Here is a 27870-nt window from a genome sequence, read left to right on the forward strand (position 1 = left end):
ATAATCTGGGAATTAGAAGATTAAAATGCTGTTATGAGATAAGATATCCCCCACTCCCCCAAAGTAAAACAGGAAAAAAACATGGAAAGTTTTGAAGAAGGATAGATGTAGCAAAACTGATTTGGAGACTGACAGCACAAGCCTAAATTTTTTTATTAAAAGCATTGAAAATGGAAGCTGGCAGAAGGAACTCAGACTTATTCTTTTAATAGAATTAAACAGCCACACTATTCTAAATCAGTGTTATTCCTTTATCTAGGGAATGTTATCACATGTCTTATCACATACTCCATTTTACTGAATCCGAAAGGGGACTTTCATATCACCAAATGGCCATCTTGTTGTGGGCAGGGGATGAAGAGGAAATTGGAAAATGTACAATTTGAATTGAACTTCTCTGAATTTAAGCATGTAAGAAGTCCAAAAACTCTTACTGGTACATTACTTATATGCAAAGACCAGGGTGAAGTTTCCTCTGTGCTGCTTAGCCTCTGCTAGGTTATGTTCTTCAGGCCATGCACATTCCCTGAGTTTCTGCCCATCAAGGAAAATTGACCCACTTACATGAACAGCCTCTTATCTTGTAGAAATTAAAGGATAAGGGAAAAGCAGTGGTAACTGTCATGGACCAGCAGTTTGCTAACACAGATAGTCCAAGAAAAAATGATGACAATCACCATGTCTGGCAGGGTGCTGGCCAGTGAATTCTACTCAATTATGTTTCACTGAAGTGAGTGAATAAGTTCAGGGAATCTCAGACAACTTTAGAAGGGACTTGGACCACCGATCTTGGAAGAGCTGTCCAGAAAACTGGAGGATTTTACCCTTATTCATATTCAGATTCTGTGAAAGATGAATATTGTTGCTCTTTTTCTGAATCCAGGTCTGCCTGTGAATGTTTCTCCTTTGCCCTTCTTGCTTTACATTGCTCTTCTCCAGGCAGAGTGAAACAACAGTAGATCATCTTTGCCAAATTGTATACAGAGCTTGTAATTAGAAGAAAACTTCTGAAGTCAAGATTGCTTCAAACCTCTCAAGCATTTTATGAGGTACTTAAAATGAGATTACAGTAATCATCATCAATATGACATTTTAATCTTTAAGAAAAATGGTCATGTAGTCAGTTTGATAACTACTTCAGTTGTTTGAGACTGCTCAGACTTAAATATATCCTTAGGAGGCACAAACTCACACATATTTAAATGCAGATCTTCTTTACCAAGGAAACATCATTATTGTGAATTATACTAAAGTGATGACCATTTGCAATATGTTTTATCCTCAAGTAGTAGTGTAATACCAGCACATTTTCTTACTGATGAACAGTAAGGAGCCATAGAGAAAATTTTGATTTGATTGATACTAAATTTTTGTGGGAGAAACTAACACTCGTTAATTTTCTACCTAGAACATGTGGGTAGATATGTGGAGTCAGAAATCTATACTATTTCCCCCCTTAATTGAATCCATATAATTTCAAATTACTCCCACAACATATTACTAATGGGATTAGAGATTTTCCAGGCAGGATCAGGATCTGATCAAGCTAGGGATTATATGAATTCACAGGAAAGCTGGTTACTGCTAGAGACATGTCAATAGAGAGGTCAGCTGTATCCCAGGAAAGATCCTTGGTTCAGCTGTCAGTTCTCAGGGGGGTTGCATGGCTGTGATTTTGCTGGATGGCAATAACACTTAACCATCTGCTGCTGAATCTGTCTTCTCTGAAGTGGAGACATTTCCCTTGAGGACAGATTGTGGACGAGGTTGTGAAACTAATAAATTCCATATATGCGTCCAAGTTGATGGATAAAAAGGAGAAGGTCTTGACTGAGACAAAGGTAATACCTCATGGAAAGTCTTAACCTTAAATAGACCTATTAGTAAGACACTGTCAATGGACAGTGAGCATTTCAACTAAGGTTTCACAGGAACTTTCCTAATAACTCTGTGTAAAAGATAACTCTGCTCAAAAGACCAAATTACAATGTGACTTCCCACTCCCACTCTGCTGAAGGAAGAGGAAGTTCTACATTTAGTGTATTTGGCAAGAGTCAAGCATAACTTGCTCTCAGTAGACTTATCAAGTTGATTTATCAAACTTGAAATGAAATGGTGCAATCTTGATGGTGTTCCAACCAAACATCATCAAGCACTTGGCCCAGCTCCCCTCCAGCAATCCTGATGGGCTGCCTTAGATCCAGGGCACTCTTTTCTTTGGCAGAGCATTTCAGACCGTCTTGCACTACAAATCGGAAATGCCACAAGATACCAAAACCCTTTGTGACTCTACCATTCTCTGTCCAGTGCTGCCTTCTGCTCTGTGTACACTGGCTGACAGCCAGTAAGAAATTTCCTTAGATTGAAAAATCCTTTGCCAGCTGGATTCACTAGCTCCATGGTTTCCTTGTACTATTAGAGCAGCACAGCAGGCTCCAAGGCTGGTGAGAAAACTGGTCTTGAATCTCCAAACAAAAAAGCTTCTCTGCAGGGCTCCTTTTTGTTTTTGTTTTAATTTAACAGATGGTGATAAAAGTCAGAACTTGCCCACTGACAATCATTGCCATCTATTTTTATCAGAAAGGAACTTCTGAGGGCCAGATAATTTTAGAAAGAGCATATTTCAAAACAACTGTGAAAATAACTCCCGAAGCCATGGTATCAGAGAAGAAATGATGGCCAAGGCTACAAAGCCCTCCCTTTTTTGGCTCTTTTCTTCTCTTTAGGGGTATGCAAAGTTGAACTCAGCCATGGCCTGGATGAGTGGCTGTGCAACTGAGCATTTTACCATATCTGCCAATGCCATAGCTATAGATCACCTGGCACTCCTGCTAATTCTTTACCTATTCTTGAAGCTCCACTGCAAGATGATTTTAAGTGAACACACTAAGCATTTCAATCAACACTGTCTATCAACAAACAGGTGTTTTGCAAACAATTTCCCAAAAGTGTCATTGCCACATTGTGCATTAATTATCCATACGGTCACTTGTGTCATGGGACACATCCCAAGTCCCAATTGGAACCTATTTTCATAAGTAACTTAAGGCATCTGCAAGTTCAAAAACCTAACTGAAGATCTGAAGTTTGAATATGTGCCTATCCTATCACTGCCAAGTTTTCTTATTTTGTTCACTCATATGCAAATTCTAACCACAAGCAAAGCACACTGAAATCATGTGGGAGAAAAGCTGATTGCACCATACCTGTATCTTCAGGGAAACCGAGAAGACTCTACAGAATGGAAGGGAAGGAGAGGAAAGTACTTAGACTTCGCCTCGGTTCTGTAGACTCCAAAGACTGGAATTCAAGTCTTTGGTACCAACGCCTTTGGAAAAGTCTTGTTCATTAGCCAGACATTGAAAGCTTGAATACAAAAGAAGAAAGAAAAATGAAGGAAGAAAGCATCAAACAGTGCTCTGTAGCATCCTTTAAATTGCTCTTTATTCTACAGGATGCAATGTAGGTATCCAACAGTTATTAAAATTTAAATAAAAAAAAAACCAAACAACAAACAAACAGAGAAGAAGGTCTGTGAACAGTTGATTTGTATAGATCCAGGACACTTAGACTACCTGTACAAGTGCAAATTAAACATATCTAGCATATACTTGAAACCAATTCCTATGGCAGGAATTAGCCAAGAAATGTGGTAATGTGGTCCTTTTCTGGTCCTACAAGAAGGACTGAAATGTTTAGCCAGACTAGTTAAACCAAGTCAAATGCAATTTAGGCAAACAGGAGCTGAGAAACCCATACAGGGGTTCTTGGTCTGGGATTACTTTCTAGTCTGCAATGGCTTTGTGTCAAGGACTTCCTGAGCTACAAGTAAAGCCTTTGTGCCCAAGGCAGAGGTGATGACTCTTCTGTCCTATGCCCTTAGAATCATTACATACACAGTGCCTCTGTGTCCTAAACATAACCTTTGAAGTTATTTGGTGCTCTGAAAATATACTTAATTAGGCTAAATGTAGAAATTTTCCTTTCTTTTTATAATTCAAGGTTGAAGTGGTGGCTATCCCCCAAAGGATCTGCTTTCAGAGCAGAATGAAAAACTATTTTTGGGAGAAAAAAAATTATGCATTGAATTACTCCAGTAGGAACTGTTATGTGGGTGTGGCATGAAGGGCAGGAACTTGTAGGAAATCTGAAGGAGCATTCTAGAATTTCTGTTTCCATTCTTGCCTTTCAACAGTGCAGAAAGTTCATTTAATGTCCTCACTTCATAGTGGATGACAGGATTAGGTGAGAGGTAGAGAACTATTTGTATTTTAAGGAATATTCTGGCATTTTCTATTTCTGTTCTTGCCTTTCAAAAATGTACAATGTTAATTTAATGTTATTCCTCTGTAGAGATCAAACCTTGCTGGACAAGCACTGCTCATCAATTTTCACTATTTTATTGAGGCCACTGTGGCATAAGGAACACTGTGCTTCAGTAAATATCCTTATTTATTTTATTAATTACCTATGAGTAATTTTCCATCTTTTTTTCTTTCCCCTATGCAATTTGGGGAGGGGAGAGATAGAGCTCCCTGGTGGTCATGTTGTGTCCACCCACCACAGAACTCTGGTCAAGTTCATGATTTGTCATGTTCAAGTTTTATCATGATTTTAAATGACAAGTTTTTAAACATTCAGATTTGCTATTAAGTCACGGCTTATAAAGGTAATGTTCAATGGCTATCATTATTTATTAAAAAATTATGTAACACAAAGAAATATTCAGTTGAAAGCTCTGCATACAGACCTGATTGACTTCCAGTGAGGTATCCCAAAGAGATTGAAGCAGAGAAAACTCAAAGAAATTTGCACAATTTCTTCTTTTATTTACTGATGTCTATCCAACAGCTTTGGCCTTCTTAAGGAAGACCAAAATCATAATCAACTTCATAATGTATATTTCAGAAGGTTTCTTGTGCCCCTTGGCACAGAAGACAAATGCACAGAAGACTGATGTAATTTCTTTTATTGAATACAGCTCCAGGTGTTCTCATATAGTTAAGTAGGAAATGCTGAGATACCTATTGGATATTCTGTCTTAAACCTTACTGTTTCAAAGCTCTCAGAGCTTGTCTTGTTAGACCTTCTTTCACAAATTATTAATGTAATTCAAAAATAATAAGCAGGTTGAGTTCATGCTGTAAAATGTGAATTAGGTAGAAATAGGCAGGAGTTCTAATATCAATTCAACTCCTTTGTCATCAGACACATTGCCACTGTTCTCTTTTCATATGGGTTATGGAAGTGATTTATAAAGCAATATGATAACTATGGAGGAAGAACTGGAAATCCTGGGTACCTCCAATTCTCAGTGTTTTATACAGATATCATCATTAAATTCTTCAATTCAATGGAAGTATTCTCTTGTGTGAAAGTGTTTACAGAATATTCATAATAAAAGTGTGTAGACATGGAAACTAAAGAAGAAAATAATTATTAGACTGTTTGTCAAAATGATGTTCAGATATTAGTTATTTCTTCGTGTGATTTTACAATGTAGCTTTAAGACATCAGAAAACTAAGCAAAGCAATGTCATCCCTGACAAAGAAACAAAGAAAGAAGTAGATTTCATTTACAAAAGCATATGTAAAAGGGAAGTTCAGAGCAGGAAATTAACAAAGTTATTTTTGATCTCATGTAAGATCGTGTAATGTCAATTGGCCTATAGTAGGAATAGATCCCAACTAATAAGGACCATAATAAGGCATGTTTATATATAAGAAGGGAATAGTCTTCCACTCTTTGAAAAGAGCAGGAAAGAATAACATATTTATAGAAGCTGATTCAGTCCACTTTAATCTATTGAAAAATTATCAGGCAAAGAAGGGAATAAATGGGCAAGCACATTAAGTGTAACAAGTTAGTAGAATTTAAGAAGTTTCCTGTAAGCACACATTGGCCTAGGTGGAGGGATATTCAGATGTTAACTTCTCTTCTTGTTTGGCTCCAGTCTGACCACCAACACGAGCAGGAGCAAGTCAGAGTCCAGTGTTCCCAAGCTGAGAGAAAATTTCCTCAGCAGGTTAATTATTTCCACAGGAGTCCAATTGTTTTGCAGTCCAGTTTCTTTATGTTGCAGAAGTAGAGCCCAAGGCTGAGTAAAGAAAAAGGGAGGAATGAACCTTGCAATGAGAACACTGGCATTTGTACCTTAGGATGTGTTTAACACCTTTGTTCTCTCCACTGCAAAGTATTAACTGCTAATTTTATAAGGTTACTCTAGTGCAGAGGCCAAGTGAGAGAACATCAGGCTGACCATTATGTCTGCATCATTGGTATGTATTACTTTCATTTAATTCTCCTTTTTACTGTTCCCTTGGGTTAGTTCTTAGCCTACTCATTTACAGTCTGTCTTCATTTTTTCCTTTTGTCTGTTTCTCCTATCTCCTAGAATTCCTTTCTCAAAGTTCAATTACCTCCCGTAAGATCTTACTCTTTTTTCCCACTTTTGCTCTTTTCTTCCCCCTCTTTCTTTGGAGGCCAACCTCCTTCTCTTGTCTCCAGCCTCTCTAATAAGAAATTCCAACTGCTACCCCTTTCTACCTTATGTAAAAGGGATATACCACCATCACCACCACAGGCTTTGAAATTATCGAAATGCACTGCACTTAGACAAACTTGGATTTGATCCAACTGTAACTTAATATGTAATTCAGCAACTAACTTACATTAACATGACTCAGAAAAGAAAATCATGCAGTAAAACATTACATTGAATGAGAAATGATTCAGTGAAAACATTATTCAGAGTAGGCAATTACTGAGTGAAGCTATTATCCACAGCAGACAGTTACTCAGTAAAAATGTTATACAGTGCAGGCAAATATTCAAGAAAACATTTGACAAGGACAGCAATTATTCAATAAACAATCATAATTGCACCCAATGGAGTACACTCGCCATGAACAGCACAAATAATTAGCAGATTCAAAGGATGTTACTGAGACTGCCCAAATTTTAGCTAATTTACATGGTTGTTAATTTCTACAGGACAATCAGAATCTGTCAGTGAGGGACAACTTGTTTTTTCTATTGTTTCTTCAGTTCTAGGAAGTAATGCCACAGTTGTGTCAACTTTATTGAAGAAGCAAGTGTAGTTTGATCCAATTTCTGGAGTTAATTAGCCTTTTCCAAGAATGAGCATTACTCACATGATTCCCTTCTTCAGTTGCTTCTTCTGTGACACTTTACATCCTTTGCTGACCTTATCAATAGCCTTTTGCCCTGCTTTTTTACCCCTGGTTTATTCAAATTTCTCCACATTTTTTTTTTCAAAGCAGAAATTAATTTCTGTTTCTTGTTGCCCAAAGAACTGTCATATGAATTCCATTTCTATTTGTAGTAAAGTTCCCACTTCTGCTCTCTTTCAGTGGCTCCCAGCAGGAGGCAACTTCCATTCTTCCTAAGTCCAGAACTATCACTTCTCCTTTTGCTTCAGTAACTCGATCAATTATTCTTTTCCTTCTGTCCATTTTATGCATTTCTACTTCCTCTTTCAGACATTCTCAAACTGTATTTCGACTGTTTTCCTCTGACTTAATCCATATATTTATTATTTGCCTCCACCAGCATCCACTGTAACTTCACGCTTATTGTTTGAAAATCGTGGTAATTTTTGTTATTGCTATGAATACATACTTTTGTATCTCATCTTGCATCATTTCTTATTGAGAGGTTTTTAAGCCAACCATCTGACTGAAGTATGGATTATTCTGCTGCTAAGTTATTTTAGTCCATGAAGATGCTAATTACTTTCAGCACAGTTTGGTTTTCTAAGCGTCTATATTTAAACATACATAACAAAAATGGCTTATAAATATAAAGGAAGTAACAGGAGAGTTGTTGGGATCCTGTATGTAGAGTGGCTTCATTAGTTTCATTATACTGATTTCTGTATTGTAGATTAGTACAAGTCATGCCAAAATCAGGGCTCCCCAGTGACACTGCATCACCAAATATGTAGAAGTATTTTGGTCTTATTTTTAAGGACACATTGGCAGCACAACTCCAGAGGTATTACTGTATTGCAACAGCAAGGCCAGCAGAATTTCATTAATACTTGGGGAAGTGTTGAACTATACTGAGAAAAGCACTGGTACTCATGCTGAAAGTGCCTGCAAAGGGACATACATCACCATAGCTGTGTATATACTTTTCCCACTAGAGTTCTGCTGGCCAATTTCCTTATGAAGACAGTCTTTATATGATGTAACATTAAAAGTGCCATAGAAGTGGTCCTCAAAGTGATAAAAATCCTTCCCTTATTAAAATTTAAAACTATTGAAGTTTGAACTCAGGAAAATTCATGCATTGGAAGTAGATATTTTTCACTTGAATACACTGAGTATTTTCTATTTGTCTCTGAGCTTGAAGTCATGAAAGCTCAGTGAAGCAAGAGTACAAAATTATCTTCTGTTTCTGATTAAAATTAGAATCAAACTATTTTAATCAAGAAGAATAATTAAACATTTTATTAATTATCTTACATACATCTCTGGTCTTAAAAATGTCAGAAATGCCTGATAACAATTAAACTCACCCTACATGTCCCTTACTCCTTCTACCATTCTTCTCTCAGCCCAGCTTTCTCAAGCACTTGCTTGAATCCTTTTAAAACACCTTCAATAAGGGGGGAGCTTTTTTGCACTTAATCAGGAAATCACAGCCAAATTAATATGAAAGAAGGAAAACACTTAGCAAAAATGATCAGCCAATGTCGCAGACGTCTTTTCATTAAAAAATCTTTCCTTAAGATTTTTTCCTCCTGAGAAGCTGAGAGGCCTCAGGGACAGAATGTAAACAATGGTTATCTGCTGCTGTGGAATGCAACAGGTGCATCTGTGATTGGTCTCATGTGGATGTTTGGAATTAATGGCCAATCACAGACAGAGAGTCTGAGGCAGCTGCCTTTGTCATCATTCTTTTTTTTTTTTCTATTCTTAGCTTAGCTAGCCTTCTGAGATGAAACTTTTCCTTCTATTCTTTTCGTGTAGTTTTAATATAATATATATCATAAAATAATAAATCAAACCTTCTGTAACATGGAGTCAGATCCACGTCTCTTCCCTCATCCTAAGACCCCCTGTGACCACCGTCACAAGCCAACTTAAATGTGAACAATGTAAAATACAGAGTCTGTAATATGTACACTCTACAGCAGCCACAAACACAGGTTTCAATTAACTAATTGCCTGAATCATCCTTTTGCCCATCCTTCTCTTTCTTCAAAATTTCTTGGAACTGCTCATATTTCTGCTTGTCTGAGATCTTTGTCAGTTAATTTGTTACAGGTCTTTAGTCACATAACTCAATTGGATTTAATTCATTTACTGTTCTGTAAAACTAGATTTGATCCTAACAATCATTTTCAGAAGCGACTTCTGCACCCATCATTTTTCTGACTCTTTTCTAGCTGTGAGGAACAAAGGAAATTTTGTTAAGAAGCCTCACTCACTAGTTTTCATGTGAACTAAACCAGAAGCCTGCTCTGAGTCACTTCTTCCAAGGAGAATCTTCACACACAATTAGAGATCTACTAGTTGTAATGTATGCTTCTGACCCCTGATTCACATACTCCATTCATTGGCTCTCTTCCCCCCCGCCCCCCCCTTTGGGGAACAGACATAATTTTAAACCTTCAGGAGATGGGAATAATGTGCAAATGATTATAAAATATAGTTGTTCAGTCTTATATTATGTCCCAGCTGATGACTCACAATAAAATATCTCAAAATGTAAGCCAAAAGAGGAACGACTTGTCCTATGCTACAAGATAAGCTGCCACTAAACTGCCTACAAATGTGTGCTGATCTCACTCTGAAAGTATAGATTATAGACATTATGAGATGGTTCTTCACAGCTAAAGCAGTTGCTGCTTGTCTGACTACATCCTCACTCTTTTTTTTTTTATGCCCGTGGCTTGTCATGAATATCTGAGGGTACTTCTTGGGCACGGTGAGATCATAACTGTGCATTTGGCATAACTACCTGGGCTGAAGCCCTAGACTGAGACCCAAGAGGCAGTTTTTACAGCCACAGTTTAATAGAAAGTTTTCTATTACTCTCACTTTGAACTGATCACATAGGAGTAATGTCAGGGAAACTCACTTGTGTCGCAGGGATCTAACAAAGCCCCTAATTTGAAAGTGTTCAGAAGTTGGAGTTCAGAAGAGATAACCTCAAATGGGAATAGGAGGAAGCCCTCAAGGTGAATAAGGTCAGTCTTTTGAGAGAAGCCTGAGAAGAAATTTGCCTGTTTAGCCAGATAAAAGATAGACAATATGGGATATTTACCTGTGTACATATACACAAAGAGCTGGGAGTACAGGAGGAGAAAGAAATTTGGAAGAAAGAAAAGCTGTTATTGCTAAATAACATATTTATTATAAGATCAATTGATCTGAACTAATAATTCCTACAGTTAAGCTAACAGCAGGTCACAAAAACTGTCAGAAGAAAGTTTGTTTTCTCTTAGGACCTGTGTGTGGAAAAATTCAAAAGCCAGGATAAAATTGTGGCAGCCCAGACCAGGATTTGATTGTGCAGGGTATTGTCTATGTGAATTTGTTTAAATGTAAACAAACACACACATATAAATGTCATACCATTATTTTTCTCTTTTTATTTTTTTCTGAACTAAAGAGTAGCGACAAGAAGCTCTCAGCTTTCTTGTCTTTTGCTTTCTGTATTAGCCTCAAAGTTCCCCTAATTCCTCCGTACCCTGCCAATCTTTCCTGCTTTTTCTTTACTCATATTTGCAAGGGTGACAGTTGCCCTCTACAGCTGGTTTTGTTATTTCAGTGTGTCTGTCCTGTCCTTGTGATAATCTGACTTTTTTATGTCTCTGTTTCTGCCATGTTCTAATTTGTGCTCTTTCCCCTTAAATGGCAAATGCCTGCAGTGCTCAAATTGCATCACTGACCTTCCCTCTTGGTACAAAACCTTATTATTTAAGAAATCTAAGAGTTTGCTCAACAGAAAAAAAGAAGAATATGGAGGAAGGATATGTGCTGACATTTCAAATCCTCAGAGCTTTCCTGAAAATTCACAGTGACAACAAACACCTGCAGTTCTCCAGCAGGCTGATCTTTCTCTTCTCTTCACTGGCAACTAGGGAATGCTTTTGGCACTTGTGGGCTGACTGTAACCAGATTGCCCCTGCAATCTAGACTTAACTCTGCAGTCTTCATTGAAACCTAGTTAAATCAGCCACCAGCCTAACTGGTGCTTAAAACTACAGTCAGAACTGAAGAGACATGAAAATGGCTTTAGAGCCCATTGCAGAGAGTTGCCCCAAAATGGAGAATTTGGCCATGATAGTCTCTCTTGTGTTGTGGTCCCTGGTGGACTGAATGAGCCGTGATGTGGTCACGGTACTGTCCCAGTCTGTCCTCTCTTTGGCTACCACAAATGCCAAGCAGTGTCAGGACCACAGGAACCTGGGGCAGGCCTGGGATGTCAATTACAGTCAGGATGGAGGGACTTGGCCCATTACAACTAGTGTAAACCTCTGACTTCCCTTTAAACCAGGATTTTGCTTTCTGCTTGGTGCTAATACTTTGTCATCGCACGCCAACAGCTCAAGATCTTTTTGCTTTCTAAATCTTCTGCATAAAATTCAAATATTTAACTGGGTCTAGGTATGAAAAACCATTTCATGTTGCACTTAGATTGCTGGCCAAACCACTTCAGGTTGCTTGTGAAAAAATGCCAGCTTGTCTTCCTTAAAAAAAGAGACAGACAAATCAATAAAGTGTGGTATTTCATTTTGCCCAGCATAATGGCAAAATAAATTAGTCAATAATGGGATCTTCTAGGTAAGTCGTTCTAACTCCATTTGTTTCACACAACCTTTTGGGATAAGTGTGCTTAATATTTTTATGTGGAATCCCTACAATTTGCTATAATTTTATACTCCTTTTTCTCTAAGGGCAACAGAATCTCAGCAATGCTTTGGAAATGGGATTAGAAGAGAGGCTTGAAAGGTTTGAAAATCTTTTTCACAGCAAAGCACTGTAAAGCTGTCATCAGAGTAAATTTCTATAAAGGAATTTCCCTAGATTTTTACTGCTGTAAATGAAAAGTGTAGCCCAGTGAATTAGAGTCCAGGGTTTGGCTTGATGTGGGTAATCTATAATCTTACAGAAGCTGGCAAATGTGAGCTGTTCTCAGTAAGCAAATGTTTTCACAATTGAGAAAATGCATGTGTCATAGGAGATATTTCTTCACAAGAACAAGAAGACTTTTATTGCTCATTTACATCTAACTTGCACAAAATGTTTCAAAAACATCTTGCTAGAAAATGTAAATATATAAAAACACAGAGTTTAAATATTGTGTGCTAGTTTTGTCTTAACTGTAGTTTTTGGTGAGACATTTGTTGGTAGCACAGCTGATATTATGTATATTAGGTTTTTTAGTGAAAACAAGTATGAAGTGGTAAACATCCCTGTGCATGATAATGCAAACAAGACAGATAATTCTGTATCTGACAATTTGTGCAAGCAGAGTTGAGTCATGCAGGGCTCTGTTCAGCTGAAGAGCATACTCCCACCTCACTCAAATAAAAAAGCTTGCAGAGGTCTGAAAGAGAGTTTCACTCAGTGAGTTACTTCATTTAAAAAAATTAAATAAATTGTTGTAATACATCATTTTATTCTGCTGTACATTACTAAACCAAATTCAACCGTGTGAAAAACCTGCTTGGAGGCACTGTTGCTTTTGAATAGCTGTGTGCATTAATGCAAAAAAACGTACTACACTGATATTGGAACTATGGAGTACTCCAAGAAAAGCTGGGTTACAGCAGTTAGCTTTTACTTTGAATGTTGATTTTGCCAAGGACATGTTGTACGTCAGCATCTAAACCTTGGTGATCTGTGTTTATTTCTTTTCATGGTGGCAGTGAAGTCTGTCACATGCCCAGAAGCTAGTGTAATGACCCTTAAAAGCAGCTTTACTGCTTAAAAATGTTTTGAAAGGCTGAGGAAAATTCACTTTGTAAGAATGGCTTTACAGGAAAACTTTGTTAATTTTTTAAACTGTATCTCTACGGTATGACAAAACAATCTGCATTTAATTACTTTTTTTTTTCTATGTTAGCTTCCCTGGTTGTAAGATGCATTGGGGATCCAACTCATATTCCTCTCTCCTTTATCCAAATTGTTATCCTGCTACTAGTGACGTACAAAATTGTATTTTCATGGTTAGGATCATGAATCAAATTTACAAAGTTGGAGATGAAATCAATAAGTAAGAGTATTTATGACACTGAGAATTCATTGTATTATCTATCTTAATTTATCTTAGTTATATTGCCAGTTCTTTGTGCAGGAGACGGTCTCACCTTTGTTCTTTGGTGCCCAGCTGCAATGTGTGTCTGCACATATAAACTCTTTTGTGTTTTGTGTATTCTGACTTCACCAAGATCCTGACCATAGTGATGAAATATAAGAGACCTGTCGAGCATCTCTATGATATATCTATCAATAGAGCAAGGAAAATAGCTCAGTGTTCAAAGCCTAAATTAATTTAAATTTCCATTACCAACCCCTCATCCATACTCTGCAGGATTGTGTTGCTAGACATTAATAATATTGAGCTGTGAACACCCTCAGCAGAGAAATACTTCACTCTTACTTCAGAAAGAAACTTCTCAGGCTTCTGCCCTCCCATGGGTAGTCATGGCACACTGAGTCATCCAAAAATACTCCCCAGGTCTAATGAAAATATCATCTCAGCTCACTTAACTTCACTAGAAAGTCTACAGGGTGCATTGCTTAATGCAAATTGTAAATAATTGGATATTTCATTCTGTTTTCAATCAGGCTGAATATGTGTGCTTGATTTCTTCTGGTATCCCAGGATTTCATTTTTTTTTCCCCACAAGTTTATTTTGGAGAAAAAATAAGACCACTTCATAGTATGCTGAAATAACCCTGAGAAAAGGAATGAGCCTGGTTGTGTAATGTGATTAGAGACATGTGGAATTGGGTAAAATATCATCTAAAATAAAATAAAAATGCAAACATTTTATTAAATTCATTTTACATTTTTCTAAATAACCATTTGTTATCACATCTTATCTAAAACTATTAAAGGAAATAAAATAAGCTCAATTTGAATGAATATTTAATGTATCAAAGCTGAAAATTTCCCTACTGACTCAGTACAAGATTTCAAGCAGTTAATTACATTCTTTTAAACACTTTTTCAGTTCAACAACTTTTAGCAGTGTGTGGAATAGTCTCTATTTTCTTTAATTACCTATCACAGAGGAAAGATATAAGTAACTTAGTGCTTCAAATAAGAAACCAACATTTTCCTTGCATTGGGAAAGTTAGAGGAAGTTTCACTGTGAGGCACAAGGCAAGAGTAGGTATTTCTAAAAGAGAAGTGTAACATCTATCAAAGAAATTGTCTTTTACATTATGAGGAAGAAACTACTCTCTTGAACTTCTTAGTAAGGTCAGATGAAAGGCGGCATACCTTGAATACCTTAGAAGTCTCACCACTACAGCCATGTATGTTCCCAAGGAGGAACCACTTGGTCAACATCTCTACTCTTTTCTGTGTTTTTTTTTTTTTTTTTTTTTTTTTTTTTTTTAATATCTGAGGTCTCAGTACTCTTAAGCGTATGGGGATGGTGCTGTGCAGGAGTTGGACTCTGTGATCCTCGTGGGTCCCTTCCAACTCAACATATTCTGTTATTCTGTGGCCTCTGAACTTGTATTAAAACATTCCTTCGGTTATTGCTTAGACTGCCATAGAGTTTATCACACTAAAAAAGCCCCAAATCTTCAGGAAGTTTATGATTTCTGTGGGCTGTCTATGATTTCTGTGCTGTTGACTGGTCTCTTCAGCCATCACAGAATGGCATAATGGTTAGTTGTGAACTGGACTGTAGGACATAGGAGTTTTTTCAGCCACTCACACTTCTTACTGGGCTGGGACTAGCAAGAACTGATGACCAAAACTTCATCAGGACTTGAGTCATGTACTTCAGAGCGGTTGCATTTTTAAAAAATGCTTATATCACGTTTGCCATTTCTGTTTTAGCAGGCAATTTTAAATTTATCTCCAATTTACATCTAGTAGCGTTAAAAGATAAAGCACTCTTAAAAACTTGTTTTCATGAGCACCAGGCTAAAATCATACAGGTGACCAGAATCCCTTTTTTCAGGTGTAAGAGCTTAGGGCTGAAAACTTTAGAAAATTAAAATGTTGCATGAAGATACAGGTCAGAGATCTTCGTGTCATGTGATTGCTTTGCTGTTCTGGGGTCCACTAGTCGGTAAGCAAGTAGATTGTTTGATCTCTGCCTGTTCCATTCCTTAATTACTCACTCCTGAATCAAAGTCAATTTTCACACTGTCTTTGATGAAATAGCCGTCAATAGACTGTTGGCTTGCAGGTTTGTTGACATTCATTTGTAAAAGCCACCTGAGACAGTAGAGTAACAGGTGAAACACACAGCTGCTTAAGAAAAGGAACTTATTATGATGTTGGTTCTCAAGTTTTATTTCTACAAGTATCAGGAATCATCCGGACTAATTGGTCAAAAGACAAAGTAAATAGGAACAGAACAACTATCCATTCTAATCTTTTTAAGACCAGCTGCTTAAATTTTAAGTCAATATGTAAAGGCTGGATATAGTTGGTTTTTAAGGCCAACTTCCAACAGGAAGAATAGCAAAAATCTCCCCATGGTAAACAAATTTTTTATAACCAGGTTTTGAAGTGTCTTCCCAATTTCAGTTTACAATAAGAATCCCTTTTTCCCATTACCTAGGAAAACTGATGCTATTCACAGATCTATTCTACAGAGATATACTGCAAACAAATTTTCATTTTCATTTCCTGGATAGTTGCCACATTATGCATACTTGATGAAAAATGAAATAAAAAAAATTATTTTGATTTAGTCAGATTAGTCATATCTTTGGGATTTGATTATTGAAAGAGATATCTAAAAGAACCTCTAGTCTCCTCAAAATTTCCTACAATGTCAATTACACCAATGCAAAGATTCCATTCAAATGCAGAATAAAGTTGATCTACTATAATTGTAAAAAATTCAATTTCAAAGCTTTTTATTGCTAAGAAAAATGCTAAATAGAAATTTGTGATTGTAGTAAAATTTGCAGGTTGAGGAATATATGTAATTTTTCCTTGAATTTCTGTGTTAAAATGAAATTACCTAATGTGATCTAAGTGATTTTGTTGTGTAATATTATTTAATACTTTATCAGCTGTCTCTACAATAGTTTCCATTATGTAAATCTTGTAGTAAGCTTTCACTGAGACAGATATACATTAAAGAATTTTTAAATTGGCCCAGCTTGTCTGCAGTTATCCACAAGAAGAGCATTCTCATTAAGCAAAGTAGAATATCAGCTTTAGGGAAATAAATTGGCTTCTGACATTGAGAGATACAGATACATCTCAATTTGTGTCAGTATGGACTTTCATCTGAATTTCATAAATAGCTCATGTTATGCAAAACATTTATATCTAATGAGTGCTTCTTACTAAAGGATAAAATATCCCCTTCTGTTTTCTTCTTTAACATTGTTTTCTACTGTCTTCTCTGGTGCAGAGATGCAGAGATATTCATATGGTTTTCCAACCCCAGAATGTGAAGGAATTGAAGGAGTCTCAGTGTGATTAACATCACAGAATCATTGAGTCACAGAATATCTGAAGTTGGAACGGACCCACAAGAATCATCCAAGTCCAGCTCCTGGCCCTGCACAGGACAGCTCCAGTAATCACCCCATGTGCCTGCGAGCATTGTCCAAATGTTTCTTGAACTCAGGCGGGCTTGTGCTGTGATCAATGCCTTAAATATTTAGCCTTGCAGTTTCACTGAGTCACAGACCTTTAACATGGCTGTAGGGGTTTTCTATGTACTGTCAGAAGGATGTCAAACATAGACCTTTATTCATATGAATTCTATACAGAGATGGAAGCTTGGCATAAAAGAACAAACTATGATTTTCAAGAATTCTTTTTGCAAACTTCATGGAATAGCAAAAAACCCCAAACCAACAAAACCAACCAACCAACCAAAAAAATCAGAAAGAAGGTAATTTCAAAATATCAGGCTCTTCTACCATAACCAACAGACCCTAAAGAGAATAAAAGGCATTACAAAACCAGTAACTACCTGCTGGTTAAATCCTTGATGGATATTTTCATAACCTATTATAATCAGATAGCATGAAGGACTTTCATCATGCAAATGATGCTGGACTTAGATGATAGATTAATTAATCTAAGAAAAGACGTAATCATATTAAAGCTGCCACGGGGGGAAGGTCTCTTGTGAGAGATACTGAGTATGAACATATTGTGCAGTTGCTTTATGAAATACTTTTGGCAAAATATCAGTAGCAAAATCTTAATAAAGAACATGAAAAAAAACTGTATTGAGAAATACCTGTAGGTTTTAAAAATATGTTAACTGAACTAAAAATGGATGGAAATGGGACTGATATGAGAACTCATACTGCTGGCTGCAACGCCAGTACTCTGGAGATACTTAGAAGCTTAGAGTAACATATTCAAGTTTGCTTTCACATCTTTAGAGTATTTGCATTTTGGGGTAGCCTGAATTTTGTGTGGAAACTGCCTCTGTAGTGATGACATTCTTTCTCTGATGTTGAAAACTTTCTGGCATCCAGAAGACTGATCTGGAGGCTTGCCTACATCTTTTATTCCACTTAAGAATGCCCTTCTGCAGTGCATTTTGGCTGACTGTCTCCACTCACCCTGCTGTGGTCCACAGCAGGTTGCTTTCTAAGGTATCATGAATTGGGTTCATTCCAGATGCTTTCCAGGAGCACACCTGTCACCAAGGCACATTCCTTCCTTGAGACCACACAAGATCTTGTCCAATGTTAAAAACCAACTAAATAAAACCCTCCAACTTCCCATCCTAAAATCAGTACTGCTTCCTATTGTAATATAGTCTCAGTTTTCTGTGTAATGGGGCAATCAAGACTGACTTCAGAAAAGATTAATGGAAGTATGGTGTGTACTGGAGGAAACTTTGAATTAAGCTCATGAGGCCTTTTCCTATGCTGGGTAATGGACTAGACATAAGACAGCAGAAAAAAATAAGGGAAATCAGCTTTCCCTGCTCTTTCCACTGATTCAGTTTCGGAGCTTTAATACTTACATAATGTCATTGGACAAGTTCAGGGGAAGAACTCAGAAGCCAGTTCATTAATAGAAGCTCTCAAAACACAAAATCACACAAAACTTTGTTGTCTTTACTGTTGCTGATATGGGCATCAAACTTTGCACTGATGTGGAACCATTAAGTTTGGAAAAGACCTCCAAGATAATTGAGTCCAAGCATTAAGCCAGCACTGCCTAGTCCACCACATCCAAAAGCCTTTCAAACACTCCGAGGATGGTCAACTCAATCTCTTCCTTGACCACTCATCCTCTGAGAAAAAACTTCCCAATATCTGATGTAAACTTCCCTTGGTGCAAATTGAGGGCATTTCCACTGGTCCAGTCGCTTGTTACCTGGAAGAAGAGGCCAAACCCAGCTTTTTGCAGACTCCCTGGAGGTATTTGTAGAGAGCAGTGAGGTCCCCTTTCAGCTTACTTTTCTCCAGGCTAAACAATCCTAGCTCCCTCAGTTGCACCTTGTAGGACATGTTCTCCAGACCCTACACCAGCTCTGTCGTCCTTCTCTGGCCATGCTCCAGAACCTCAATGTCTTTCTTTGGGGCTGAAAACTGAGGATTAGAACTGCAGTTTCTCTGGTGCTGAGTGTAGGGGAAAAATGCTGGAGAATGTGGCCAGAGATTCTTCTACCTCTCTCATGCTAAGTAAATGCTCCTCCATTTGAGATAACTCCTCTCATTCCTTATTCGGGACTTTGTCTGTGACTGCTGACATCTTATAAACAAAAGTCAATCCTATTATCTGTGTCCATAGCTGTTTACTCTTCCAGGTACAATCACAATGCTAAGATGACTGCTGAGACTTTTCATTCCATGTGGGAGAATTTAGTGTCCACACTCCCTTAAAATATCCTTCTATTTAATTGCAAAGGTAATATTATTGAAAAATAAAGTGTATGCTGAGTGATCCACAGCACTTAATAAGCGTAAAGATCCCACAGCTGTCTGTATTACATTTCAGGGTGATACACCTGAAGAGTCCTTTCTTCACAGGAAGGTTTAATAGCTCATAAAACATGTTTGTCAGGTGTCAGTCTATTATATAGTCACTTGATGGCTCTTCTCTCCTACATAGACCTGTCATATTATTTAATATTGTGTCTCCACAAGGTGGTAGAAGTGGGTAATTAATTCCACAGCATGTAGCATTCATAGTTTGATTGCTTTCCCTTTTACTCTGGTGATGAAAAGATAGCTTAGTCCTTTATTTTATGGATTTTTATAAAGATGCCAAATTTTCTTATAAATCTCTTGTTAATGATCAGCATTTCGTTTCTCTCTTGTCATATTTTGTTGTAAACAGTTTTTCCTTTAATTAATCTCATCACTTTTTCCTGAGCTCCCTTTAATGTTGACTTTTCTAAGATTCTTTTATTTGCTGTTTAATTGTACTGGTAGAGCATGATACGTAATGGCTTGAAGCCAAGGTCAGGTAGCTCGGAATGCATGAATCAAACTCTTTATGGGTAGATCTTAAATGAAATACTGAGTGGTGAAGCCATCAAAAGGGAGTCCAGGCCAAAATTGTCAACGGGAATGACTCATTCTATAATGTACACTTCAGAATATTCCATGCTGTTGCGAACTATCACAGTAAAGAAGCGGAAGAAAAACACTTCTTGTTGTTCCCTTTGTGCTGCTGAGATTTTAATGGGCATCTGAATCCTAACTGTCTAGTGGGAGGACATCTTTCTCTCCATGTGTTCCAGCTTCCTCACTCATGAGCTTTATCATTACTCTCCATAAATTCATAGACTCTATTTTTGTATACCATGGCCATATATTTTCAGTCTGTTTAGATAAACTTTTGATATAAATACAGAGATCACTATTTTAGGATTTAATTAAATTAAAATAAAATACTTATGTGGATGGCAGTGCAACATTTGTAATTTCAAGTCTTTTCTCACATCAATTGTGATCTATTTTAAATATCTAATTTTCTCTGGAGTTATGATTTATATGCTTGAGAAGGGTAGAATACAGGATATTTTTACAGATGAAATATTCTTTTTTTTGGCTGCATATCAAATCTGGATATTTAATTTAGGATTTACACATTCAGGGCTTGCCACCAAAATAAGATTTTTTATTACATGTCTTCTAAAACAAAAATTTTATTATATATCTAAAGTTTTTAAATAAATAGGGCTGAATTAAATAAATAGGACTTTCAACTTACAGTTGTGGAAAATTTGAGTAATTTTGCACTTCTAAACTAAAGAAATATGAATCCAGATTGCCAGTACTCTTGAAGCCTAACCTATGATCAGATACCAATCTTGCCCAATCTGTCTGCTTTACCTTTTGAGAAAACTAATTAATAAATAGAAAGGTATTTCGAGTACTGCTGAACAAAGGGTTTCTAAGTTGAAGCAACTTTTTGTAATAACCTTCACATGACATTCAGCAAAACCACCATAACTAGTTAAATATCGTTACCTTTTCTGAAGTCTGAAAAAAACCCTCATAATCTACAGAGCCATAGAACATTAGCTTCAAGAAAATAATTTTAAAAATAATATTTTCCTTTCAAAACAGGTGCTTGTAAGTGCATGTTACAAGTATATGCAGTTTTGTGACTCAGAAACTGAAGATTTGAAAAGTTGAGCGCATCTGCCAAGTTGTAAGCACTGTCTAGGCTCTTTTTCATGCAAACTGTCTCAGAAATCCAGAATGAAAAATGTTTTATAACTGTGAAAAAAGGATCACAGTTTAAAGGAATAATTTTGCACACCTCTTAGTTCCTCTTCAAATTGAAAGGAAAACCATTTAATCTGGAACAGAATACAATTCTCTAATGAAGATGCCAGTGGAACAAATGAGCATTCAATGAAGCAAGTTCTGTTCATCTAAATTTTTAAAACATCATTCCCAAATATGCAGCCTCTTGCAGAAGGACCTGCTGAATGAAGTTAATGGTGTTGTGTGGATCACAGGTTCTCATTTATCTATCTATCTGGTATATATCTTAATGTATATGTTCAGGAAATGGAAACTGAAACTTCTGCATATTCTTCTGCTCTGTTGGCCATAGTCAGTGTCTGAGGTACTGTGTTTGATATTTTAAACTCTGCTGGAGATTTGTACATGATTGATCAATTTTTAGAAAGTGGAGCGTCAACCTTAATCAAGGCTCTAAACCATATCCAAATAAAAGTACAGAATAAATGCAAAGCTATTCCTTAGGCACATTAAACAATATTAAAAAAACACTCTAAATTCCAGGTGAGTAATGCACCTCGACTCATAATGACCAGAAAATAATTTCATCTTGGAGGCTTTAAAGAAGTAAGATAACAGGCTGCCTTGTTATAAATAGCAAGGAAGAATTAGAAACATCTATCTTGAGTACTGCAGGTATAGACTCCTAACAGTAACATTTGCAAAGACAATGAAATACTGCTCATTTGCAGTAAGGGATTTAATTAGTACTTCATACCATGATTGAAGAATAGTCTTTCCCATCTAGTGAACTTGTTTTCTATTTTAGAAAATTTAAAAATTGAATAATGAGAAGATTGCACATAAACGTAATTAATTTAATCCCACAGAGATGTTTTTTAAGTTACTGTGTGGGCAAGAACAGGAGAGCCGAAATTGGTCTTTGGGTAGATGATGGAATAAAATAAGTATTTCATAAAGGGAGTAACATGACAAACTCGTGATGGTATCATGTGAAAACTCAGATTCAAGTACATCTATGTTGCATGCTTTCTTCACTAATTTGGCATTCAAAAGTGGATATAATTTTTTACAGTCTTCATCAGTCTCAAAAACTTTTCAGTCAAAATGTCCCCATAGAATGCCTTGTCAGAAAAGCACACTCAGGTTAGATGGATTACTGTTCTGGTTTTGACTTGGACAGAATTAATTTTCTTCTTAGTATCTGGTACAGTGCTGTGGTTTGGGTTTGGTATATGAGAATAATGTTGAAAACACATGAATGTTTCAGCTCTTGCCTAGAGCTTGCCTGAAGTCAAAGATTTTTCAGTGACCCATGAACTTCATGGGTGAGGAGTTGCATAAAAAGCCACAAGGAATTATGGCCAAGGCACATGGCCAGAACTGGCTAAAGGAATTTTCCATACCACAGAATGTTGTGCCAAATTTATAAGTTGGGGGATTTACCTGACAGAGGGTTGAAGAGTGAATAGGCTGGATATTGGTCAGTGGGTTGTGAGCAGTTTTGTGCATCACTTGTTTCTCTTGGGTTCTGTTATTCTCTCCCCCTCTGCTTGCAATTAAAATTATTATTATTAATATTAGCAAATACACAACAGCAACCACAATGACAATAATAATAGCAATAATTTGCTTCTATTATTAAATTGTTCTTATCTCAACCAACAAGGATTACCCTTTCTTTCTGATTATCCACAACCCCAGTGTGCCAGGATGGGGGAATGAATGAGCAGCTGCACGGTACTTAATTGCCAGCTGGGGTTAAACCACAGCAATTACTTAGGGCGAAGAGTTTTGAGGAATGTTTGTTCTTGTGGAAGAGAAATGTCCTTAATTTCCAATTTCTATTCTTATGAGATGTTTAGCAGCTTTTAATCTGAGTTATATTAAACCATGGCAAATTTTCCATTCTAAAGAACTATCACCAAATAAAATCAGGTGATTGCAAAAAGAAGTTTTGGTGAGCTTTTATGAACTACAGGCATGAACCTCTTTCATCAGTGTCTTACCATTTTGTTTGTTCTCACACTCCTCTGAAGATAGTGTATTTTTTGACCACAGAAACTGTAAAAATTGAAAAAAAATTTCTATACCAAAGACAACACAAGACGGTAAAAAAAGAGGCATATAAGTACAAAATGCTAATAAGAACTTCCATTCTCATCTCAAATAGTTTTCCTATTTAATGGCTTAAAAATGAAGGACAAAATATTAGAGAATCTTTTAGAAGTTAGCATAAATGTCCCCATTCTTAGTGGTTGTTGCATGCACTCATAGTTTTGCAGAGAGGTGCAGATATGTTTTGCAGAGGGCTGTTTTTTAGCCCTTGGGTACTGCACATACTCAGTGTGCATTTTTGCATCCCACTGTAAACAGGAGTCCTGCAATATGCTGTGCACAGAATGAAGAAGAAGCTGGTTACTAGGGAATTCAATTTATCTCCATTAACACTATTATAATGCCTGCCATAAAGATGTTTCCTCACTTGAATATAGTTGGAGAAGACAAAGAAATAAGTAAAATTCTTGGGTGTTCCTCACCTCTGTGGCCAATCTGGACTTCCAGGGAAACAGTGTGAAAACCAGTGGAGATCAGACAGTGCAGCACCTGCTCCATCGCAGCAGTGATTTCTCCAACTTCAGAGTTCTTATCTGTTTTCAGAGGTCAAAAATTTTTCTGATGGGAACAAGCAGGCCTTTACAGTAACAAAACATTAATTTATTTGATAAGGAACTTTAGGACCTGTGTGTTTTTTCACTACTAAGAATTGTCACCTGCCACTAGTGATGCTCTTACTGAAGGTCACTAGGAAATGACAATAATTACTGACCGAAGTAAATCATCAACCTGCTTTTAAGAACATTCCCTTCAAGATATGAAGAAACCAAGTTCTTCACAATGGAATCTGTGTGAAAACATTCTTACATTGAAATGTCACCTAATAATTTAAATATGAGTGATAACATTTTGCTTACTATATTGGGTCAAAAGCACTTGCCTTTTTTTGGTCAATGATAAATTGATCAGTTGTACACACAGGAAAAGTATCTCACTTTAAACCAAGCTATACTGAACATGTGGCAAATCTATGGGTTTACAATATCAATAACAGAGAAAATTTCATCATTTTCTCATCTGATTTTCTCTATTTTCTGCACTTTAAAAATCTATTTTAACACACTGAAAGCTATCTGGTAGCTGAATCCAATAAAGTATTCAATCTTTTTTTTTTTTACTTCAACACCATGACTCTGTGAAGAAAAGCCTGAGAAATCTAATTGAAATTGTCACTGGTTTTATTGAAGAGCAAAACCTCCTGTTTTTCTGATGTCTAATAATGGCTTGCATGAGTCTGTATTTTTAATAAATTTTGGACTACAAAGAAAAAATTTACATGAATACTTGAGGAAATACTGGAGCCAAAATTGAGCAAAAATTTTCTTTATACACATGCTTAAAATTCACCAGGCAAAATGTCTTTTGCATGTCAGCTGATGAAAATAGTACTTTTTTCAGTTTTTTCCTCTTTCAAAACTTTCTGAAATTCTTAAGAAAAATTTCCTAAGCTTTGCTGTAGCATTCACTGTCAGTGATTCAAAGTAGCTCTATTTTTGCTGTTTGAGGTTTCTGGTATCCGTATATGATGCTTTATCTGCAGTCAGTTTCAACTGTGAGAATATATCCTCTGGAAAGAAAGTGTAATGTCATACTACAAATTTTTAATTGAAATCATAGAATATCCACAAGGATCATTGAAGTCTAAGTCCTGGCCCCGCACAAGACAACCCCAAGAATCCCAGCACGTGCCTGAGAGCATTGTCCAAACACTTCTAGTACTTTGTCAGGTTTGGTTCTGTGACCCCTTCCCTGTGGAGTTCCAGTGCTCAGCCACCCTCAACGCACTTGACTATTTGCCATACAGCCTAAAACATCCTACATGCCTAATATAATTTTCATATTAGCCAATAGCCTTATGATAATTAGGCTATTGTATTTCCAGGGTTACAATTATGTTTTCCAAAGGATAAAGAAACTGGATGAAGAAAAGTAATCCTATCAAAAAGTGAAACAAGTTGCAGTGCAGCTGTGACCCAGTGCTGTATCTGAGATGCTGGTAGAGTACAAAATGTCCTGCAGGGTGCTGAAGGAATCTAAAGAAAATCACTGGGATTATGAAGCCACAGATAGATATTGGGAATGAGAAACTAGCCACACAGCTCAAAAGAAAGAGATCTGCAATACCTGTGCTGGAGTCCCTAAAGCAACTGAAATACTAGGAACAGAATACCCACTTTAGTTACTGCCCCGATTGCCAGGACTACACTGTATGTCCATATCAGCTCCTGCATGCCAGCCAATTCTGTGTGCAAATGAATTAAACAAAGGAAAAAATGCAGATGGAAATATTTGGGTAACCCATCTGGGCCACCAAGGTCAAAAAAAGACATCATGACATACCAAATCTGTTTTGCTGTGCTTAGAGGACTGCTATGTGCTACATGTAGTGCCAGCATATGCCATCCACCCACAAACACTTCTGCTGCCATGACTCTCACAACAGACTGCTGGAAAATGAGTGGTGAGGAGATTTGCAGTAGGACAGGTGTACAAAAATACGTGTATAACAACCTATGGGCAAGGCACTAGATGGAAAGCACTGTCTTCCACCAAAGACCTAATCTTGACTCTGCTGCTCAACAGCACTGAGAATGATAAATGAGGTTGTAAGTAACTAGATAATTGCAATTATGTGAATAACGCACATTTCTAAGGAGTAAATTTACTTGGACAAATTCTCATATTAGCGGCGTTAACAATCAGTTCAGATATTAAGATCTGGAGGGTGTTTCAATGTGCATATATATATTTTCAGGAACGGCAACACACGAAACTAATCAGTAGGGATATTTATGGGCATGTCAGCAAAACAAAAAGTGGAAGTGTAGAAGTTCACACAGGTTAGGTCCTGTTGACATAATATTAACATATGGACTTTAGTTAACAGGATAAGGGAGCGACTTACTTTTAAGGAGAAGAGAGTAAGCAACATAGTCCTTGTAGTGTTGTCTTTGAGGCAAGTAGATTGTGAGCGCCAAGAAAGGTGACAGTTTTTGGACATTGCACAAATTTCATAGAGACAACCGAGAATTTGATTTTGTCTATCAAATCAGACAACTGATGGTCATCAGGTTACCATCAGGAAAAGACTCAAAGAACTCCAAGCCTGGATAAGATCTGTGCACAGCATGGTTAGAATCTAGCCTAACTCAGCCAACTTCTCTCTTGGACAATGCTATCCCACTTGCAGAGCAGAGAAGTACAATAATTTTTAAAATTGAATTTTTCTGTGATTAAGATTTTTTGTATCCAATTCCAGGTAGGCACTGCTTTATCATTTGGTTTTAAATGACAAAAGGAGGATTCCACATTTCCATGGTTGCACCTGTTCACCAGTCCATCCAACATTTAACCTTTTATCTCAGACCTGTCAGGATTATGCCTGTATCTCTCCAAACACAACTGTAGTCTGTACATATTATGGCTTTGGTAGCAGCTGTCATTGTATATTAGGGACCTAATAAAACTGGCTAGCAGGAAAACACAGACTTTTCATATTGTTGCCTCTTAGAGATTTCTTATCCTCTATTTCATTCTGATTTTAGGCTTGTCCTGACAAGAGATGCTTCATTCAATTCCAAATCCCTTCCCTTCTAAGCCCTCTATTATCCTGGAGAGCTCAACCCCTACCGCTCCAAAGCTCACTCTGTGACTCCTTCCAAGCCTTATCCAAATCTCCATGTCTTTGTTTGACTTGCCTGGTCACCCAACAACTTCAAGTTCTCCATGTTTCAGCAGTCCTTCAGTCCTCATTCTCGTTCCTCGCATTATGTCCTTATCTGGCTATTCCTGTTCAGTCTATCCAAAAATCACTTCTCTGTTCTCCCTGGTTGTCCCTGGCATCTCTTTAGCTTTGCTGCTGCAGCCTAGTGAAACTCTCCATCCTTCTGCCTCTTCCTATCAGCTCTAACAATGGATCCAGGTCTGACTGCTATTTAAAACACGAAATCTAGCCATCATTTAATCCAAATCTACCCATGTCTACTTTATTGTCTGGAAAAAATGACTTTGATAAAGGAGGAGAAATTAAAAAGGAAAAATTAAAAAAGGAAAAGGAAGTTAAACACCATGCAAACAGTCGGTTTATATTTTCACAGGAGCTATTGAGGCACTGCTTTGCGTTCTAGCTTTAGAAGAAACATAGTACTTATAAACTTATTGTAGCATGCCTGTTCTGGTGGAAAAGGGGACAAGGACAAGCCTGTGCCCCTCAGAAAACTGTGACTAATAGAAATAAAGTTTGTATTTTAATAGATAGAACTGAGAAATAATGCAAATTTCTTTCTGTTCATGGTGTATGCTTCAAATGTAATGCTTTGGTTCACATATGCTTGAACTGAAGTAAGGAAAATCACTAATGGAGTTTCTTGGGGCTCCTTTCCTTCAAAGAATAAAGGGAAAAAGTGAATTGAATGGAAAGTTGGTCTTTGAAAGGGCTGTGCTTCTTTCAGAACTAGAAACTTTTGACCAGTATGTTAATCTGACCTATCAGTGATAGGTTCTCAGGAATACATAAAATCAATCTCTTGACTCAGTCTTTCTAACTTGAAAATGGAGAATGGTAACTAAGTCTCCATAGAACTGCTTTTATTAACTATAACTAATAATTCTGATTGAGGATTTAGCAGGAAATGCCGGCTTAAAGAATGAATATTGCTACTCCGTGACACTCAGTTGATTTGTCAATGCAGTATTTTATTCCAGGACAATTGAGTCATCCACCACATAGCCAATATATTTGCTAAGAGTTACACAAGTGGCCTTGGAAAAAAATGGAATATCTAGGCCTTATGCATCTCAATGAAGGAAGCAGATTGTCATAACAACTTTGAAAATGCCATTCTTTTTCAGTCACAATTAATT

The sequence above is a fragment of the Zonotrichia leucophrys genome, chromosome 2 (genome assembly GCF_028769735.1).
Source record: "Zonotrichia leucophrys gambelii isolate GWCS_2022_RI chromosome 2, RI_Zleu_2.0, whole genome shotgun sequence".
Lineage (NCBI taxonomy): Eukaryota > Metazoa > Chordata > Aves > Passeriformes > Passerellidae > Zonotrichia > Zonotrichia leucophrys.